This window comes from Dreissena polymorpha, chromosome 9 (genome assembly GCF_020536995.1).
Source record: "Dreissena polymorpha isolate Duluth1 chromosome 9, UMN_Dpol_1.0, whole genome shotgun sequence".
Taxonomy (NCBI): domain Eukaryota; kingdom Metazoa; phylum Mollusca; class Bivalvia; order Myida; family Dreissenidae; genus Dreissena; species Dreissena polymorpha.
This window is the reverse complement of record NC_068363.1, coordinates 8585755-8608726: the sequence shown is the minus strand read 5'-3', so window position 1 is coordinate 8608726 and position 22972 is coordinate 8585755. Positions and strand designations below refer to the sequence as shown.

General features: G+C 34.8%; 1 protein-coding gene across 5 annotated transcripts in view; it reads right to left on the bottom strand.

Moving 5' to 3' along the window:
* LOC127846558 (uncharacterized) overlaps positions 1 to 17691 on the bottom strand; it is a 63859-nt gene extending 46168 nt beyond the window's left edge. Inside the window, exon 1 of one of the 5 annotated variants that reach the window (XM_052377932.1) lies at positions 17581 to 17691. The gene's annotated coding sequence lies outside the window, so the exon portion shown is untranslated. Of the gene's footprint in view, positions 1 to 485; positions 819 to 17580 lie in introns of those variants that run through there. The other 4 variants (XM_052377933.1, XM_052377934.1, XM_052377931.1 and 1 more) reach the window with 4 other exon arrangements.
* Positions 17692 to 22972: the final 5281 nt, after the last annotated feature.

Below are 22972 nucleotides of genomic sequence, written 5' to 3'. Positions count from 1 at the left end.
AACTGACACATGTAAATGACAGTGGAATATGAGCTGACACATGTAAATGACAGTGGAATATGAGCTGACACATGTAAATGACAGTGGAATATGAGCTGACACATGTAAATGACAGTGGGATATGAGCTGACACATGTAAATGACAGTGGAATATGAGCTAACACATATGAATGTCATTGAATATTCATGAGCTGACACATCTGCATGACGTTGGGATATGAGCTGACACATGTGAATGACAGTGGGATACGAGCTTACGCTTTTGGGATGTGAGCAAGCATATCTAGATAATAATGAGTGGGACACTTGGTAAGGTGTAAACGAAAGAAGGATTGCGGAAGACCTCCTTGATATGTGCAGTACTTAAAATGTTTAAGCATACAACTTAAAACATAAAAGCAATATATATTTTTAATTATTACTGCCTTGTTTTAATATAATATAAATAATATTTATTAATAAATCAAATGAACATAATGCCAAACTTGTAATGTACATGAAATTACATAAAGACTTGCAGCTTCAATTTGTATTGACTGTATAAAGCACTGCATGTATTTTCAGTCCCTCATTTCTACGAGTCTACACATGAAACGTACAGCTGCTCGCTACTTTCGTTTTCATGTTAATGGTAAATATTTGCGGTAATTTGTTTCACTTTCGTAAAATAGCACACTATTGCGTTAAGTCAATACGGTATATATGGTTTTAAAAATGAATTTATTATACTAATCCTGGTCCTTTGATCTTTGTTTTATGTATTAAATAAAATAAACTGAAATTGTGCTTGTTTACATCGTTTCATTGAATTTAGCTCTGCATCATAGTGCATGTATACTAACATAATTCATTTGCTTCGTTCGTTTATAATACGGACTCTAGAATAGACGGATATGAAACGGGACCGTATCGGCAAATAGCTTGTCGATGCTTTGTCACCGGTAGCTATCGATTAGCGTACATCGACGCGCCGAGGTTTTACATTTTGATGTACCCACTCACGTCATTTTTTTTAAATTATATTTTTATTTCTCGGCCGATTTTGACAAATTATATATCATTAGAAAGCCTACGTTATGTGGTTTTCAGATATATAAATATGTACTAGTATTGTGTTTTTCTTCTGATTTGGGCAGCCCGGCGAGTTATAACTTTAACTGTTGCAATTATCACACGGTTTTAGAGTCTAGATTTACGGCTGACATGTTCGAACTTTATACCGATTTGTAGCGTTTATATTTGGAGTTCAGTTTAAAAAATTATATCTTGCTTAGGAGGACAGAATTCTGTATACGATAAAAAAAGGGTTTAAAAAATGAAATAAAGTAAGGAATGAATTTGTACGAAAGTATCGCGCGGTCCTAACGCAGAGAACTGATGTTACGGTCTTGGCGATTATGCTTGTGTTTAGTTACCGGCCATTTAATTTCCTTTGTCATTATTGTTATATTTTTTATGGAATATATTGAAATATTTTGTTCACGAAACATATCAATAAAGCTAATTATTAATGAAGCTTAATAAATTAACGACTTCAGCTCTTGTTTATAACACAGACAGGGTGTTAATTTTATTGCGAGACAGCGTATATAGCGGACCCTCTTGATATTTTTCGGCCGGGATTTTCAAGAATCTTTATATAATTTTTAATTAATTGATAATTTAAGGTAAATGACCTTTCATATAATTATACATAATAACCTCTTTGAAAATAAACAATAAACGATGAATATTTTGACACCCATTTTATTTGAAGTATGCAAAGCCGAAAATATCAAGAGGGTCCGCTACATACGCTGTCTCGTAATAAAATTAACACCCTGTCTGTGTTATAAACAAGAGGCTCAAATAAAAAGGGTATACACGACTTCTTCTCGACCTCTTGTCGATAACACACGACCCCCACACGACTCATTCATCACTCAACCTTCTTTCCGATTTCCGCTCGATCATCTCGACCTATACGCGAGCCCTATATGATCTCAGCTCGACCAAGTGGACTTCAGCTCGATCGCCACCAGATGTTCACAAGACCAGATCGTGATGGTCGTACAAAGTCGCGAACGGTCGTGTATTGAAACTTTGAGAATTAAAACTTCTAACATTGTTGTTCACCTATCACTTTAATCATCATGGATTTTGAACAAGTACAGTTGTGGGCCAGATGGTTAGAGCTCCAGAGAGACAGGGCCATAGCTGTATTAGATTTAGAGGAGGAGGAAGGTGTTTTTCCACTAGCTCAATTGGAGGTGTAGGTGGTTCATTCCTCTCTTCCTGTGGGGGTACAGTTACTTCAGTCTCAGCGACTGTACATGTACCACTAGTTTTAGCAGTATCAGCCGCCTTTTTGTCCTTTCTTGGCATCTTTGGATGTTTACTCGTCCGATTCTAAGAAGGTTATGAGAGACATGCACGACGTTTTGAACGCGAGTTTTGTTTTAGTGACATGAGCTCGTGTATGGTCGAATAGCAATCGGGAAGTGATCGTGTACGGTCGAGTAGCCGTCGGGTAGCAGTCTAGTAGATCTGTACATTAAATCGAATAGAGGTCGAGTGGATCGTGTTGCGATCTAAAATAACTCGGGTAGAGGTCGAGCGGATCGGGTAAAGATCGTGTAAAAGATGTCAATCCGATCGCCACACGATTGCTTCACGATAAACTCGATCTTCTACTCGACTTATACACGACCACTTCCCGAGCGCTTCTCGATCCATTTCCTACTTGAGCGCTACTCGATATTTTTTTACATGTCAAAAAATATCGGGTACGAAGCCCGACCTATGCCGACCTACCCGACCACTCATGCCGACCGAACTAGACCAGTACCCGACCGCTTGGTCGGGCTTGATCGAGTTGATCTGATCGGCAGTGGGAACCCAGCTTTAGCAAGATGCAATTTTTAAAACTGAACTCCAAATATAAACGCTACAAATCGGCATAAAGCACGAACATGTCAACCTAGATTCTAAAACTCCAAACGTTCGGAGCGTTATAACCGTGCGCTACTTTCGTACAAATTCATTCCATATTTACTTTCATTTTTAAACCCTTTTTTCTATCGTATACAGAATTATATTCTCCTAAGCAAGATGTAGTTTTAAAAACTGAACTCCAAATATAAACGCTACAAATCTGTATAAAGAACGACCATGTTTACCGTAAATATAGATTCTAAAACGGTATGTTATTTGCAAAAGTTAAAGTTATAACTCGCCGGACTGCCCAAATTAGAAGTAAAACTTCATTTATATTTATATATCTGAAAACTACGAAACGTAGGCTTTCTAATGATATATAATTTGTCAAAATCGGCCGAGAAATAAAAGTAAAATTAGAAAAAGGTCGCCGTGGTGTAATGGATATGGTGTCCGCCTTGCGACCGGGAGGTCACGGGTTTGATCCCCACCGTGGGAGCGTTCTTTGAATCTCCCCCAAAGACACCAAGTACTGGTTCTAGGCCCAGGAAACGGACTCGAGAGCGTTTATATAAGCCTAAGGCTTTCGACGCAATCGAGCTAAAATAAATAGGTTTAAACTAAAATTAGAAAAAAGACGTTAGTGGGTACATCAAAATGTATAACCTCGGCGCTTCGATGTACGCTAATCGATAGCTACTGGTCACGTGACAAAGTATCGACAAGGTTAGACGCGCGGGGGTAAAACATAAAATGTTTATTTCTCGTGTTTAACTCGCTATAAATCCCTTAATAAAAACGGAAATATACTCAAAGTTAAATTTTTTGAAAGAGGAATTAATAAGCGACAAGATAACGTATAAACCAATAAAATCGGATGATTAGTTTTTGCATAAAATTGAATTTACTACAGTAAGAATCAAATACTCGATTCAGCTCCTGTCAATATACGCTCCGTGTTTATAAGCACTAAAATGCTTTTCTCTTTTTAGGGGGCAGAGGATATATTTTTGACCAAATTTCGAGTTCCGAAAGGCCGCAAACAGTCAAATCCATTGCAAACAGAAAGTGGCACAAGAAAGCATTTTTGTGTCTGTGTCATAACATAGGCAATATACATTGAAAATACAACCAAAGACAAGGCTGGCTTCTTCACTTGTGAAACTATGGCCCTTGATCTTTCCCCCCACCCACCTCATTTTTAATGAAAAATTGAGAAATTTGACCCATTTCATGGTAGCAACCACCACATATTTTTAATGTTACCATAATCAATGACAAATCATACATTTTCTTAAATAATTAGTGAATACGAATCAGAAAATATACAGTTTGTAACCTATATGTAAAAGAGTAAATGTTTAAATATAGAATAAAAATTGCAAAATTCAGGGGAGGTAATAAATGGATATACATTTTTGAAAGAAAATCTAACCCCACATTAAAAAGTACTATATATATTTGTTTATATGACAGAATTAAAGATTGCATTAACATATTTTACATATATTAAACATTTCACACAGAGAAGGAAACCCGGTTGGCTCGACAGTGCTGTATACAAGTTATTTAGAACTTCCCCCTCCTGGATTGCACGCTGTAATGAATTGAAATGCACATTTATTTTATGATAATAATGAAAAATACTGTGTCTTTTTTGCCAAAAAAATACCTCATTAAGAAAATATAATGTAAAATTATAATAATTTAAAGTGCATAATTGTGTTATGAGTATTTAATTTATTATACCTGCACAATGTAATTTCATGACATGAAAGTTAATTTATATGACATTTTATGACAAACCATTTTTTCAAATGGTTATATATGTACAATAAATAGCACATGCTAATCAGGGAAGACGCTTTCCGCTTTTAATGTATTTTTCGTTTAAAGATCTCTCCCCTTAACAAAAATCCAGTTTGGGTAGAAATTGTCATGCCTGATGAGCCTTTGCGGACTCCACAGGCTAATCTGGGACGACACTTTATGCACAGGCTAATCTGGTAGGACACTTTATGCACAGGCTAATCTGGGATGACACTTTATGCACAGGCTAATCTGGGAGGACACTTTATGCACAGGCTAATCTGGGAGGACACTTTATGCACAGGCTAATCTGGGACGACACTTTATGCACAGCCTAACCTGGTAGGACACTTTATGCACAGGCTAATCTGGGAGGACACTTTATGCACAGGCTAATCTGGGATGACACTTTATGCACAGGCTAATCTGGGAGGACACTTTATGCACAGGCTAATCTGGGATGACACTTTATGCACAGGCTAATCTGGGAGGACACTTTATGCACAGGCTAATCTGGGAGGACACTTTATGCACAGGCTAATCTGGGAGGACACTTTATGCACAGGCTAATCTGGGTGACACTTTATGCACAGGCTAATCTGGTAGGACACTTTATGCACAGGCTAATGTGGGAGGACACTTTATGCACAGGCTAATCTGGGAGGACACTTTATGCACAGGCTAATCTGGGAGGACACTTTATGCACAGGCTAATCTGGGATGACACTTTATGCACAGGCTAATCTGGGAGGACACTTTATGCACAGGCTAATATGGGAGGACACTTTATGCACAGGCTAATCTGGGAGGACACTTTATGCACAGGCTAATCTGGGAGGACACTTAATGCATAAAGCTGATTTTCCCAGATTGAGGCTCATATAATTTTTTGTTTAAATAATAACATTGTGTACATAATTCGAAAATTGGGACTGTGAAAATACTTATGTAAATAATATACACTAAATATATCAATAATACCTCATCTACACTGTTTTCTTAGTCTCCGATCACCATAGGATGGAATATAAAAATAATAATCCTGAAATAGAGATAAAAATTAAATAATACATGATTTTACTTTATCCCACATTACTGCTGCATTAATTATGATGACAAATATTGAAAATGAAATAAACATTAAATACGTTTCGATTCATTTAAATACAATTTAAATGCAACTAGAAATGGCGCGGCAGAGGCCAACGCGTATCCCCACGACGCATGTTTGACCCAGGGGCGCCCCAGGGTTGGTAATGGGGCCATGCAGAGTTGAGATCGACTGTATTGTCATAAAAGAGGTTCAGTATCAATTTGAAGTGAATCTGTGTAGAAATGAAGAAATTATAGTAAAAGGCAATTTTGGGTGGGAGTGGCCTATGTTGGCCGGGCGCCCCAGGGTTGGTAATGGGGCCATGCATAGTTTAGATTATGTATTGTCATAAGAGAGGTTCAGTATCAATTTGAAGTGAATCGGTGTAGAAATGAAGAAATTATAGTAAAAGGCAATTTTAGGTGGGCGTGGCCTATGTGGGCATGGCCTATGTGGGCGGGGCGCCCCAGGGTCGGTAATGAGGCCATGCATAGCTGAGATTGACCGTGTTGTTATAAGAGAGGTTCAGTATCAATTTGAAGTGAATCGGTGTAGAAATGAAGAAATTATAGTAAAAGGCAATTTTGGGTGGACGTGGCCGATGTGGCCGGGGTGCCCTAGGGTAGGTTATGGGGCCATGCATAGCTAAGATTGACCGTATTGTCATAAGAGAGGTTCAGTATCAAATTGAAGTGAATCGGTGTAGAAATGAAGACATTATAGTAAAAGGCAATTTTGAGTGGGCGTGGCCTATGTGGCCGGGGCACCCCAGGGTTGGTAATGGGGCCATGCATATTTGAGATTGACCGTATTGTCATAAGAGAGGCTCAGTATCAATTTGAAGTATATCAGTGCAGAAATGAAGAAGTTAATGTAAAATAACATAAAAAAATGAGTGAAAATCTCTGACCCGGCCCCGCCCCAACCCCCATAACTTTTGACCCAGGGGTCAGATCAAAATTCCGTCACTGTCACCATCACACATATGCTCATAGCTACCATGTATGTAAGTTTCAAGGTTCTAGTGCTAATAGTGTAGGAGAAGCAGGTGGCCAGGACGGACGGACAGACGCACATCACCACAATATCCCCACTTTTTCTCCGAAAAACGTGGGGATAATAAACATAGCTTATATGCTATATTTAATCAAATTACGTTAGAAAAAAAAAAAAGGCATCGCAAAAAGTATGCAGGATTCGAACCTGCGCGGGAAAATCCCAAAAGATTTCAAGTCTATCGCCTTAACCACTCAGCCACAGCAACTTTACACTGGCTCTTCAATCTTCAAAAAAATCGCAGGAAATCATTATGGGTGCGCTACCTTAAAATTTGCAATTTTACAAGAATACATGTAACAATTCAGTTTTTACTGCAAATTATGCATTACTAAAAAATTGCAGGTGGAAAACAACTTATAAATGCTCAAGAACTTTAAGTGTTCTAGTTTTTCATATTGTTTTTTTTATCAAAATGTATTCATTGTTTTCAAAACCTATTGCAATACCAGTTAACAGTAGTGCAGAAAATAGATATCATGGTTAGCATACGTACACAGAATAAATTTGTAATTTTAAACTAAACAAAATGATACGCAACATTTAAGTTATTTCTATTTAAGTAACATTTCAATAGGTATAACATATCTTCTATTGAGCTTGCATGACGATTAAGCAGAACGGAATTCACTGGGGAGGGGTATCATGTTTAGTCTATTTGAGGCGTATCAACCCTCACCAAGTTCATTTATTTGTTTTATCAATGACAGGAACAAAGAAACACTGATTGTTTTTTACGATAAACCTATTAAAGAACAATGTGCTTATACGCTTATATCTGCCTTTTGTATGCTGACATTTCTTTTTAATTTGAATTTCAAACTACAAAGTCATTTTAAGTGTCAAACCAGTACCTTCAATGAATATGTAAAGCTATACTTGTTAAACAATAGATAATAATTTTTACCAATAATGCATTAACAATTAAGATAGACAATATAATTTCATGTGTTAAGCTATTGGGCGGAAACTGCAGTAATTTTGAATTGCAAAACAAACACCATGTGCAATGCAAAGTGCCATTATAATAGCATAAATAAATCTCAATTTATTGGGCTAAAACCAGTTGTGTATTATTCATTACACTTATCATATAGATCTTGAATCCAGCCATCAAACCATTATCAAGTCATTATAATTTATTAACCATGATATAAAGTTTCACATTTTCAATGATCACTTTTTAATAAATTAACTCTTTTTGTTTCATTCAACCGAGTAATTGAGCTGAAACCGTTTTACAAGAAAGGATCTTAACAGATCCCAGAATTCATATCTAGATATATGTATGTGATATTGGGAAACTATCATGATTACCGAAGAGATCAGCAATATCTTGTAGAGATCAGCAATATCTGCCTACATGTCGTATTTGTATATTCTTTTACCTAAGTTATTTAATAAATAATATGTTATGTGCAATAATATTGCTTTTAATGAATTTATAACAATCAAATTTCTAAAATCAGCAAAATACAGATAAAAACCATGTTTTCACAATATTACACATTGAAACAGTTGGTGACGGTTTCTAAAAGCATATGCATATATTCAACATAATGAGTACCATAAACGTTTTTAAATGTGCTGTAATACAAACACTTTGTGTAAATAAAATGTGTAATCTGATTAAGGTAATAATTGTGTTCGCATACAATGTTAATATTGTTGTCAATTAAATTACAAGAACCCAAATTAATTTATTTTACAGGTGTCTGGTATACTGTGAAGCAAATCTGCAAATTGCGTAATTTACCTAAAGAGATTTGTTAAGAGATTTGTGCATTTGTGAACAATGTCGTTTAAGTAATATACTTATAAAACTGCAGAATTTTACCAGTTTTATATAAGTATAACTACACTTGAAAACATAGAAATTACTATAAATGGCGCGGCAGAGGCCGACGCGTATCCCCACGACGCATGTTTGACCCAGGGGCGCCCCAGGGTTGGTAATGGGGCCATGCATAGTTGAGATTGACTGTATTGTCATAAAAGAGGTTCAGTATCAATTTGAAGTGAATCTGTGTAGAAATGAAGAAATTATAGTAAAAGGCAATTTTGGGTGGGCGTGGCCTATGTGGGCGGGGTGCCCCAGGGTTGGTAATGGGGCCATGCATAGTTGAGATTGACCGTATTGTCATAAGAGCGGCTCAGTATCAGTATGAAGTAAATCAGTGCAGAAATGAAGAAGTTAATATAAAATAACATAAAAAAATGAGTGAAAATCTCTTAACCAGCCCCGTCCCAACCCCCATAACTTTTGACCCAAGGGTCAGATCAAAATTCCGTCACTGTCACCGTCGCACATATGCTCATAACTACCATGTATGAAAGTTTCAAGGTTCTAGTGCTAATAGTATAGGAGGAGCAGGTGGCCAGGACGGACGGACAGACGCACATCACCACAATATCCCCACTTTTTTTCCGAAAAACGTGGGGATACTGATAGAGATGAAATATGTATAAGCAATACTATATGATTACCAAATACATGTATTTGAAAACAATGACATTAAAAAACAACCATAACCTTATTTTGCATTATTTCAAAAATTGAACTGTTAGTTTAACGTTTGTTGATGATAGTTAGAAAGAATGGAAAAGGCATTTATATCATGTGAATGTGAAAAATGTTTATCCATTTCAGTGCTTAATTGCTCCAGTGAGACCACAATACTGATGTTATTGCTGTGTGTTGATGAAAATGAAGTGAACATTGATGTAGTCTTATAACTTGGATGATAGCTTACAATCTGCAATCTGCTACTCCTTCCATTGACATTCTATGTAAAAAGTAAAATATAACCTCAAAGCACAGACATTTGAAAAAGTATGACGGACAGACGGACATACAGACGGAAATGCAATCAATAGATGCCCACCTTCGGGGGCATAAAAATGTAGTCCTGTTAAAAATCACTTGACACTTTTTAACATGTTTACCGTTCACCATGACTTACAACATATCCTTATGGTGAATGGGACCATTCAACTTCCTGACCACATTCCTCCAGAGGTGGCTGTGTTTCTTTGTCAGATGGCGGCAAAGTTTAGTCCGAATCTGAAATCTTTATATAAAAACAGTATTTCAACATTGTAATAAATGTATTAAAACACATGTATTTATTTATAGTTATTAGTTGTACATTGTATATAGTTACTTTAAACATTATTTAATATACAAACAAGTTATTGTTTCATGTCAAACACAAACAAGTCAGTGCATTAGATAATTTCCTATCATCTAAAATATGCCATATTTATGTTTTAATGTTATGATCAAATCAATATCTTATTTGCTCATTTAATTAAATTAATAATCTTATATCTTTTAAAGAATATAAAATAATTATACCTTCCAAAAATATATATTACATAAATTGTATTGCTTTTAAAACATAGCACTTATACAAATTGTGAAACTATTTATCAAACGATTTTCTCAAAAAATCCTAGCTTTCCCCTTGCTTGCCAGTGTCTGTACCTCTATAACTGCATCACTGCCATCAGTTCCTTCAGAATCATACTCATACAGGTCTTCACTCATAGTTCATTAGTGACTGTGTAATCTATAAAATTTCAATCAATACTTATAGGTACGACTATCTGTATCAATGTTATTTTCAATAATTTTGTAAAATAAATGAAATTTGGTACGAATGAAGTTTGGTACAAATCGTAAAATTTTGTTTCATAAATAAAACAGTTATATTTTATTGTTATCCTTAATGTTTACACAAAAACAAGTTCAATGGGTTCAATCAAATAAAAAAAAACATACACAAGTGTAAGGATTTCCAGTCGTTACACCCCCTGGACATTACACCCCTAGTCATTACACCCTCTAAGCCTGGACATTACACCCACCAAGATGTAAACATAATTGATTAGGTTACTAAGGTGTGATCACACCTACCATGGGGCACACTTCACTTGATTAATGATGTTTCTGCTTTAATGTTTGTCCAATGGGGGTCTGTCCAAGTGCTTTTATTGTTTGTTTGTCTGTATGTCTGTCTTTGATGTGCAGTGTTAATAAGGAAATAACAATTTGTTGGTGTGAAAAACATTGTTCTTTGATCTTTTCAAATAATTTGTTAATTATCAAAGTGTAATAATAACACCTAAAATTAAAGGAGTTTGTTCACACCATTATTATTAAGATTCATTTGAAGATGTTGTTGTTTGATTTTATGAATTCTAAAGAATATTGCATCTTTATGTCGTGGCAAAAGAATATCAAAACATCAAAGGTAACAAAGTTAATAAGACAAATATTCATTGCAAATTGTTTTTACTCATTGTCCCCATATATACCAGAACAATTTTAGAGAATATCATACTATAGGTATACATTGTTACTCTGTGAAAATGCCCCCAAAACAAATATTTTGGTGTATTGATTCAAATTGTATAAAAAAGCGTGTTAATAGTTCTGATTTTGCTGTTTCATGTGATAATTGTGGATTTTGGCAGCATATTAGATGTGGTGATACCAGTAAGTCATTTTCTTCTTCCCATTATAAACATTGTAGATCTATATTATTTGAGCTCCATGACATCATGCGATTTTGCCCCAATTTAGTGTTTTAAATCATTGACACAGTTTTGCGTCATCATTTATGAAACACAGTTTGTAAAACTAACAGTAACACTGGGCCATTTAAATAAACATTGGACCTATTTGGGCCACATTAGGGCCAGACAAAGACCCTCTAACTGTTTATTAGGGGCCATAAAAGATACACAGACTAGTGCCAATTAGGGCCCTCCCATAAACTGTGAAAACATGCTTTGATTGCTACAGTAAGCAGGGACCTATACAAACAAAGGTCCCTGCAGTAAGTGACAGATTCCTGTTAATTGTGTTTCAATATAAAAAAGTATTTCTTCAATGATCCCTCATTATCAATTCTGACTTTAAAGTTTAATGATATTGTAATTAATGAACTTTGAAGTCTGCAGTAAAATTATTTTCAAAGTTTTTTCTGTCTGTATATTCTTGAAAAAAGTCTTTATGATTTTGATGCATATTATAACATTATGGTGAAATAAAAATAAATGTATATGAATTAAGATTGTGTTTTGTTTATTCTAAATAATTATTGTATTTATCATTATTTTATTTTGTTTTCAAAGTTTTTTCTGTCTGTATTATTTATGATTTAGATGCATATTGTAATATTGTAATGACCCAGTCCGGTCATGTTTATACTTACGTGGAATGCAGTTTCATAGTGATACTACTAATAATACTAGTAATTACCATTACTTTTCCATTATAACGAATTATAAAGTGCATGAATAGAACACCAAGTATGACATTAACTGTTTCCATTTGTTCCTGTTGTTTATAGACAGGCCATATTTATGCATTTGTATGTAAATGTTATGAATAAATCTGACCTGTCATGGCCGCTAGGACGCCGAATTTGCCAGCATCATGGTGGATTCTGACAGCTCAGGCTGACAGATTGTGATTGGTTGATTTTACGAGCTGTCAGAATCCTATTGGCTGATTGGGATAATGCTGGCAGGCTGTCATATGGTCATTGGTCAGTTAAGGTCACGTGGGCACTTTTGAGAAAGTATATAAGGGCGGTAGTTTTCAAAATTGTCAGCACAAATGCCATCTTGGTAGCTCCACTTGACTGGGCAGTAAAGTGAGTAAAACATCTTGGGTAACTATAACTAACTTTAAAAAGTACTTTCGAGAAAGTGTCCACCCAAACTTGTCTATATTTGAAATAACATTTTTAACCGTTTAAATAAATATATATATATATATATTTAAACTGCCGCCAGTCTTGTTGTAAGAATATAACTCACAAAGAAAACCAATAAACCCATCCTGACGGACACTACAATATTATTACATTATGGTGAAATAAAAATAAATGTATATGAATTAAGATTGTGTTTTGTTTATTCTAAATATTTATTTTATTTATCTTTATTTTTATTTCTTCAAGTTTTTTCTGTCTGTATATATTTGAAAAAAAGTATTTATTATTTAGATGCATATTGTTACAGTCATTCTGGTGAAATAAAAATTAATGTTTTAAATGATGGCTGCTCAATTAAATAATTTGAGCAACCATTAATCTCATCAGTGTCATCTTACATGATAGTCCAAATAATTAGACGTAAGCTACCCCGCTTACGTCTAAACGGCTACCGTCGTTTTCCTATAGCAAATTGAGTTCAACTTAAACTTCAGTTTTTCTCGTTAAATCTTTGCTAATGCATAAAATTATCATTAATTAGACATAAATATGAGCGATTACCTCTTAAATGTGTAAAAATTGTGCTTTTAAACCACTTATGTACATTTTTAAAAATAAACATACACAACACACGAAGTGTGTTTGTCGTTTATAGAATTACATTGAATTATCTTGAACGAAATTATTTTTTGAATAGGTAACACATAACCAATTGTTGTTGTACAACAAACCACATCACTTTTTAGTAGTGCTGCAACAATACGCCAAAAAGCGTATTGCGATATATTGTCAGCTCAAAAACCCGTATTGCAATATATCGCAATATATTGCTTACTTGTACCAAAATTATGACTGGCCAATTACCCGATAATCCCGTATATTCCAGTTTTAAAGCAAATTCTGGTAAATGTTTACTATAAAAATGCTCAAGAATAACACAAAACACAAACATTCACCAATTTTCTTACATATCAAATACATTTTGGCATTTGTTACTATTTAAAGATGTGATGAAATAACTTCCAATCGGGCGTTTTTTTTTCCCACTGAGCATGCGTAAATCGCCTGACGTGATGTTCCTGTTTTATACAACACAAATACACGCACACTTTGCACGCGACGTTCTACATGTCTGTATAATTTTTGCGCGCTTTCGCTTTTTATTGAGAAAAAGAATAATGCACTTTTTTTATTGTCGCGTTAGCATTACATTTCGGAAGCATGTTTCCGAAATTCGGATTACAAATTTAATAATGCTCATTTCAGAATCGAAAGAAACATTTAGTTGTGCGTAATTATTTCAACGATAATTCGTTTAAAAGCATAGAATTGATGCTCCCATGTAACAACGCTACTCTGTATAATAGACTTTTTAGAATGCCATTTGTACGTAACAATTTATTTTTACAAAATACTGCTTTGTTTTGTTTACCTTGATATCATTATTTTGGATGGCTTTTCTGAACGAAATGTAGACGCATGTTTGTAAAATTTTCGTACCGGTATGACGAAAATCGTATCGCAATACAATATGCGGATTGTGTATTGCGATATATACCGATATACCGGTATATTGTTGCAGCACTACTTTTTAGCTCTCTGTACTTTTTAATTAAATGAAACCTATATGTGTGTGTTAAAACTATCAGTTGTATCACGGAGTGTATATTGATAGGAGATGATTCGAGTATTTGACCCTTACTGTATTAAATTCAATCTTATGCAAAAACTATTCATTCGATTTTATTGGTTTATACGTTATCTTGTTGCTTATTAATTCCTCTTTCAAAAAATATACGTTTTAGTATACTCCCGTTGTTATTAATGGATTTATAGCGAGATAAACACAAGAAATACACATTTTATGTTTTACCACCGCGCTTTTTTCCGTGTTGTGGCTATCGATCTTGTACAATTAGCATACAGCGAAGCGCCGAGGTTATACATTTTGATGTACCCACTCACGTCTTTTGTTGAATTATAGTTTCATTTCTCGGCCGATTTTGACAAATTATATATCATTAGAAAGCTTACGTTACTTAGTAAACAGATATACAAACATATATTAAGTTTTTCTTCTGATTTCGACAGCCCGGCGAGTTATAACTTTAACTTTTGCAAATATCATACCGTATTGGAGTTTTAGAATCTAGATTTACGGTTGACATGTTCGTACTTAATACCAATTTGTAGCGTTCTTCTGATTTCGACAGCCCGGCGAGTTATAACTTAAACTTTTGCAAATAATATACCGTTTTTGAGTTTTAGAATCTAGATTTACGGTTGACATGTTCGTACTTAATACCAATTTGTAGCGTTTATATTTGGAGTTCAGTTTTAAAAATTACATCTTGCTTAGGAGAATAGAATTGTGTATACGATAGAAAAAAAATTGTTAAAAAACGAAAGTAATGAAGGCGGAAGAAAGTAGCGCGCGTTCCTAACGCAATGAACTGATGCTACGGTCTTGGCAATTATGCTTTTGTTTAGAAACCGGCCATTGAATTTCCTTTGCCATGATTATTACATTTTTTATGGAATATATTGTGGTATTTTGTTCACGAAACATATCAATAAAGCTTATTATAAATAAATCTTAATAAATTAACGATTTCAGCTCTTGTTTATAACACAGAAAGGGTGATAAATATATGATGAAACAGCGTATATAGCGGATCCTCTCGATTTTATTCGGCTTTGCATGCATACTTGAAATAAAATGGGTGTCAAAAACATTCATCGTTTGCTGTTAATTATAAACGAGGGAATTATGTATAATTATATGAAATGTTATTTACCTTAAATTATCAATTTATTAAAGATTCTTGAAAATCACGGTCGGTGTTACGCAGGTCATTTCGTATTTTGACATCAGGGCATCATGTCCAACTATTCAAAATCAGATTTTTTTCACTGGGACGATGACGGCTTAGATTTAGACAGGCAGACAGATAGTTTATTCAGACTTATACAACAGTACATCGTCTTCAACTCAAATATATAAATTATTTTTAGACGAATTGTTAGGTGATTACACTTATAGCAGTGATGATTCTGAGAATGTTGCCATGTTTCTTATCCGTGTTATCTAGTCCATGGTTTGAGCATTTTTATCGCGGTGTTCAATAAAAGATATCTCAATAATCGTGTTTATTGATAGATCTGTGGTTTTATTGCCACTGTGTTCAGCACAAACCAATTATCTCTTTATGATCAGATACTGAGCCGACCAATACTAAATAACACTATGGTGTCATACGCCAAAGCAGGGACCTATACTTGTGATCATGGAGTCTTAGTGCAAGACTTAAAAAAGTATGTTGATTCGCTTGCGGTTGTTAAAGCCAAAACGGGGCTTCCCAGCTGGCACAGCTGCTGATATTCGGATCTGAATACCTAAACTTATTCAGACCTTATTCTTAACCGTTGCGCGTTTTACGATATCGGATTTTAGGCGGGAATACAACTCAGTGAAACTATTCAATTTCTTATACAACATTAAGCATATTAACAGTTATTGAAATTAACAATATCAGCGACATCTTTTTAAAGACTAAACACCTTTTCAAGTATCGAATTTAACATGTCAATAAAATATATTAATACCAAAAAAGGTTTCATTTAATTTGTTCACATTAAACCTTTAAATGAAAGTGTCGCTTTAACTATTTTCCGTGTCTTATTAAGCCGCGAATCGTTTGCTAAAAACAGTTAACAAAAAGGGCTACACGTTCTAATTCTTAATGAATTACAGAAATAAGTATAACTTTATAAATAACGTCCATAAACACACACGGCAAGATCAAAGTTTTAATGGAAAACTAATATGACATTCCACGTTAATTATTATTTTCGTCTAAATCGAATACTATATATAGAGAAACAATGTATTTATAACCGACCAATGAGGTAACATTATGCAACTTTCAATTTACACAGTGCTATATGGCAACAATATGGAATTTGAACAGTGGTAGTGTTTTAAGGTCTGGACTATCATTACTTGTAAGTTTGTATAAACATTTTTCTAATGCAATTAGTAAAATAATGTTTATATTTTATGTTTAATAATTTATTGCATGATTATTCTGTGCTGTTATATGAATTTGATGCCGTTAAAGCTTCCGACATGAATTCATGTCGGAACGATGCTATTGCAAAATAACGTTAAACGATATGAGGTCGATGTAAATCGACCTCATATTTATAGGAGTACTTACATGACAAATCCAATTAGTGGTTCATAAGTTGATTACACCTTTCTAATCTAATCAATATCTTGGTGGTGTAATGTCCAGGCTTAGAGGGTGTAAAGACCAGGGGTGCAACGTCCAGGGGGTGTAATGACTGGACACCAGTGTAAGTATTATAATTATATTATTAACCAAACCAATAAACTTCTCAAGTGTTACAGCCAAGTTGTTGTTGTTTGTTTACAATGTAACACTTACATCCCTTGTTGTATTTTACCAGGTAATTATAAAATAACAAATATAACATATACCCGCAAAATATTTCAGATTGTTATTTTTTATTATGTAAAGTATACATTTTTCTTCTAAATAAAACCATTAAATACTTAGAATTCGTAATATAACATATAAATAATTTAAAATGAAAACTTACCATAAAAAATGGCAAAGAAATCAACGCGATCGCGAAATATGGTGGTCTAATTCTCCAAGTTTGTTCATCGTTCTATTAAATCCATGTACTTTTTATTTGCTAAAAATACGTTTTCAACGAGTAATTGACGCGTATTTTGGCAACCAACAGTGGGGTCGGTTTTCGTGAATATACAAAAAACTTATCTCCCCTGAATTAGGTAGGTGCGGTGGTTGCTATTCATGGCATGCACAGAACTTTCAAACAGAATGCAATCCTAGTTTTGGCTTCATTACTCATTTATTTCATCCCTGTGCTTTGTTTATTTACCTAGAAAAGTGTCTCCCATACGTTTAGATTTTCACAATTTACCTTCAAAGTTTTGTTTTGTTTCTGCAGCGTGAAATATTGACTTTCCGACAAAAGTGAAAACCTCCTGGTTGATGTTATGTGCAGACGTGCAAAACCTAGCGTATAGAGCAGGGGAGGTATAAAACCCGGAACTATCCGGAAATCTTTATGGTAAAACCCGGATCCGATATAAATGGTTATAACTTCATTATTATTCGTCCGATATTAATTATAATGGTACCGTTGTAAAGAAGATCCTCTACAGATTCTAACCATATCAAAATATTTTATGGCAGGGTCGTAGTCGGCCTGTAAATCGCGGACAAAGTCGGCCTGTTTTAACGTTTTTTTTTACACACGCAAATGCCGAAAAGAAAACCCGGATCCGATATAAATGGTTATAACTTCATTATTATTCGTCCGATATTAATTATAATGGTACCGTTGTAAAGAAGATCCTCTACAGATTCTAACCATATCAAAATATTTTATGGCAGGGTCGTAGTCGGCCTGTAAATCGCGGACAAAGTCGGCCTGTTTTAACGTTTTTTTTTACACACGCAAATGCCGAAAAGAAAACCCGGATCCGATATAAATGGTTATAACTTCATTATTATTCGTCCGATATTAATTATAATGGTACCGTTGTAAAGAAGATCCTCTACAGATTCTAACCATATCAAAATATTTTATGGCAGGGTCGTAGTCGGCCTGTAAATCGCGGACAAAGTCGGCCTGTTTTAACGTTTTTTTTTACACACGCAAATGCCGAAAAGAAAACCCGGAACCGATATAAATGGTTATAACTTCATTATTATTCGTCCGATATTAATTATAATGGTACCGTTGTAAAGAAGATCCTCTACAAATTCTAACCATATCAAAATATTTTATGGCAGGGTCGTAGTCGGCCTGTAAATCGCGGACAAAGTCGGCCTGTTTTAACGTTTTTTTTTACACACGCAAATGCCGAGAAGAAAACCCGGAACCGATATAAATGGTTATGACTTCATTATTATTCGTCCGATATTAATTATAATGGTACCGTTGTAAAGAAGATCCTCTACAGATTCTAACCATATCAAAATATTGTATGGCAGGGTCGTAGTCGGCCTGTAAATCGCGGACAAAGTCGGCCTGTTTTAACGGTTTTTTTTACACACGCAAATGCCGAGAAGAAAACCCGGAACCGATATAAATGGTTATAAATGCATTATTATTCGTCCGATATTAATTATAATGGTACCGTTGTAAAGAAGATCCTCTACAGATTCTAACCATATCAAAATATTGTATGGCAGGGTCGTAGTCGGCCTGTAAATCGCGGACAAAGTCGGCCTGTTTTAACGGTTTTTTTACACACGCAAATGCCGTAAAGAAAACCCGGAACCGATATAAATGGTTATAAATGCATTATTATTCGTCCGATATTAATTATAATGGTACCGTTGTAAAGAAGATCCTCTACATTTTCTAACCATATGAAAATATTTTATGGCAGGATCGTAGTCGGCCTGTAAATCGCGGACAAAGTCGGCCTGTTTTAACGGTTTTTTTTTACACACGCTAATGCCGTAAAGAAAACCCGGAACCGATATAAATGGTTATAAATGCATTATTATTCGTCCGATATTAATTATAATGGTACCGTTGTAAAGAAGATCCTCTACAGATTCTAACCATATCAAAATATTGTATGGCAGGGTCGTAGTCGGCCTGTAAATCGCGGACAAAGTCGGCCTGTTTTAACGGTTTTTTTTACACACGCAAATCTAGATGACAATATACAATATACGCACCGTGAAGAAACTAACTCACAACTTATATACAGAAAATATTTGAATTAAATCATTAAAGGCACTTCTAGCAGAAGAACCTGGAGTTCGTAAAGACTTTTATTAAAAAGTAAGGAAATGAACTTTCAATTATTACTTTAATCAGCAATTCAACAACAAACGGGCCATATTAAAGGGTTTCATGTGACCTAATGAACTGAACTGTTAGCCCAAAAACCCCGCCCAAAACAGATTGTCATCCTATTCGTTGCCATCCTTGCAACCACAATTTACCTACGAAGGTCAGATCGGGATTCGAACCCGAAACCACCCATTAGCCATCTAAATAAGATATGATTCCGGCCTGGGTTGCTCTACCAATTAAGCTATTCTGACCTTTTGAAAAATATATGGGTAAACTGCAATGCTGTTGAATAGCATGATTAACTTGCTTAGAAAAACGTTTCCAAAGAATTACATGTACATTTCATTGAAATTGTTTTATGATTTAGAACGATATATTTGCAGTTTAAAAGGTCACACGAGGCAATGTTTGAAAAGCCCACAAAAGCTTCCGTTTGTAAAATGGTGATAATTTGCCGACCGTGTAGTTCATATAAACCCTTATTTTGCACAAATCGGGAAGAAACATTTATGGATCGAAAACCAACTGCAGATAAGAGCAACATAACAGTCCTTGTAACTAAGTAACTTTTTTGTTTTAAAATCGCACAAAAGCTGCTGTTTGTAAAATAGATAAAATCACCTTATGTCTGCACTCATCTGAAGTATATATGGTTCGAATACCATCTGCGGATAAGAGCAACTAAACAGTCCGGGGCAATTGCACTTTACCGGTACGCACTATAACCCAAGCCCTTATAATTAGTGTTAAGTTGCGCAAATTTCGGAATCCATGATGGCAGCGTACCGGTAAAGTGCAATATAGCCAACATAAATAAGGAGTTAAAGCGGGACTGCACGATTTGTGTCAAATATGTTAATCAGCAATTAAACAACAAACAGGCCATATTAAACGGTTTCATGTGACTAGACGAACTGATGAACTGAACGGTTAGCCCAAAACCCCGCCGAAAACAAATTGTCACACTATCCGTTTCCAGCCTTGCAACCACAAGTTTACCTACGAAGTTCAGATCGGGATTCGAACCCGAACCCACCCATGAGCCATCTAATGATACCGGCCTGGGTTGCTCTACCAATTAAGCTATCTGACCTTTTGAAAAATATGTAGGTAAACTGCAATTCTGTATTATAGCATGAATGACTTGCTCAGCAAAAGTTTACAGTTATTCGCACATCCCTGCTCATAGCAAAACACAATTGACTAACATAAAATCTTTTTCCGTAAATTTATAAATCTTTAATCGAAACATCTTCATTCATTTTCATAAGATAATGTTTTATTAATTTTGCATTGCCTTGTAGCTTTACATTTAAATTAGGAGATTTGTGACGTATATCGTGTGTGGTCATTTCAGTGACGAAAAAAACTAGTTTAACCTCAAAATATTTAACATACAGTCCACACAGGCTAAACAGGGTCGACACTCTTCGCTGTTATGACATTTTTCGTTTAAATGAAGTCTCTTCTTAGCAAAGATACCATTAAGGCGGAAAGTGTCGTCCCTCATAAGCCTGTGCGAACTGCACAGGCTAATCTGGGACGACACTGTACGCACATGCATTATGCCCAGTTTTCTCAGAATACGACACATAGTTTAAACGCATTTTCGATAGAATTAGCGACGACATATGAACGTGGTTTGTTTTTAACAGTTAATTATTTATTCAAAGCATCATCAAATGCAAAACGTATTTAGGATTGTTTGTTTGTCATGCATTATTGTAAACTTCGATAAGATTAAAAAAAGAGCAGACATGTGTATGTGGTTAAAAAAATGTAAGATAAATTGAAAGAGAGCATAATGTGGATGTGCATTTCGTTTGACTCTCTGGATTTTAATGACAAGTCGGACGTGGCATTTTAGTTAACAGTAAAATATTTGTTAAAAATTCGAACGAGCCCAAAACGCATTTTGGATCTTGTGTTTGTCATGCATACTAGAAAACTTCCATAGGCATAAAATAACTCGCTTCTACGTGATCGCGGGTTTGTAAAAAAATGGTCAGAATGGTTAGCGTTCGAAACAAACGTTATCAATAATGGTGTGGTTTAAATTAAATTGCGAAAAAGTGACTGAAGTACAAAAATGGTTGTGCATATCATTGTAAATATACCTTTAGACTTTTTTTCGTTGTATATTCGGAGTCCAATGCAATCAATGACGATTTGTCCAGTATACTTATTGAATTATCTGTCTATTTGTAAATCCAGTATGAAATTTATCAAACCCATTTTGATACTTAAAATACTTTCAAATATATATGCATTTAAATACAAGCAAAGTTCGGATTTCAATACACATATCTATACTTAGATTCTCAAAACCATACCCATATCAGTAATTTTAGTCGAAAAACTCACCCCGTATTTTCGGCACATCCCTATATACCCGTATATAGGAAGTTATCCCCCCCCCCCCTTTTTCCGGGGCTGGATGTCGAAGGCATAAATTGCATTTTATTGGACGAGATAGATTAATTTGTTATAATGGAAATGACACCATAAAAGTAACTGTACTGGAGGATATCATTACATTATATCTAAATAGATATCATATTTATAAACATTAAGATATAATTGTTGTACCATAATCACATACCTTTATCTCAGTGCTTGTTCATCTCAAATTACCATGTGCAGTATGGACACAACCATTTTTCATCTTGGTTTGTCATTGTGTACCCAACACATCTTTTGTGAAACCATCTATTCATTTTGCATCTTTTATTGTCACATTCCACCATATCGCCAACTATATCAGGCAACTTACAAGCGCAAAAAATCTTAATAGAACAACTTTTTGCTACTTTACACGGCATTTTTGGCATTTTTTCTATTTTTGGAAATGTTGTAAACTGTTGTTTAGTAATACATTCTAATAAATGTGCTCTCATTCTTGGTATATCATATCTGATAATTGAAAAATCTACATCATAATTGTTGTGTAACACCTCAGTAAGATTGGCAATAGCAAAAACACCACAATCTGTGTAATTAGGTTGACGTTGTACGTCGGGTATTTGTACTTGTACACTGCGCTCTCCATTTTCATAGATTTGAGCGATTTGAATTGAAATACTACTGTTTAGAGTTCTTGGAGATTTTAAACTGTCCACCACAATAACATGTCGATCTTTCTGTGATTGGTATGATAATACCCAGTGATTACTGGCGTTGTAATGTATTTGGGCGGACGGGGGATTTTGTTTCGTTAAACGTTTATTTATATCCCAGGTACCTAAATCATGATTAAAGTACGGAGCAAGAAGTGTGTTCTGCATCCCACTGTCAAGCGCGAATTGTTCTTTTAGCATTTGCTGACATTTGTTTATTATTGGGTCGTTCAGCCACCCGGATGGATTTTTAACTAGCTCTAAATCTATTGTAGATATATTTGCAATTTCTACATTATCGTCTTCCGCGTCATCAATGATCATTTGATTAAAACACGTCTGTTCACTGGTAAATGAATCATCGCTGCTTATATTTA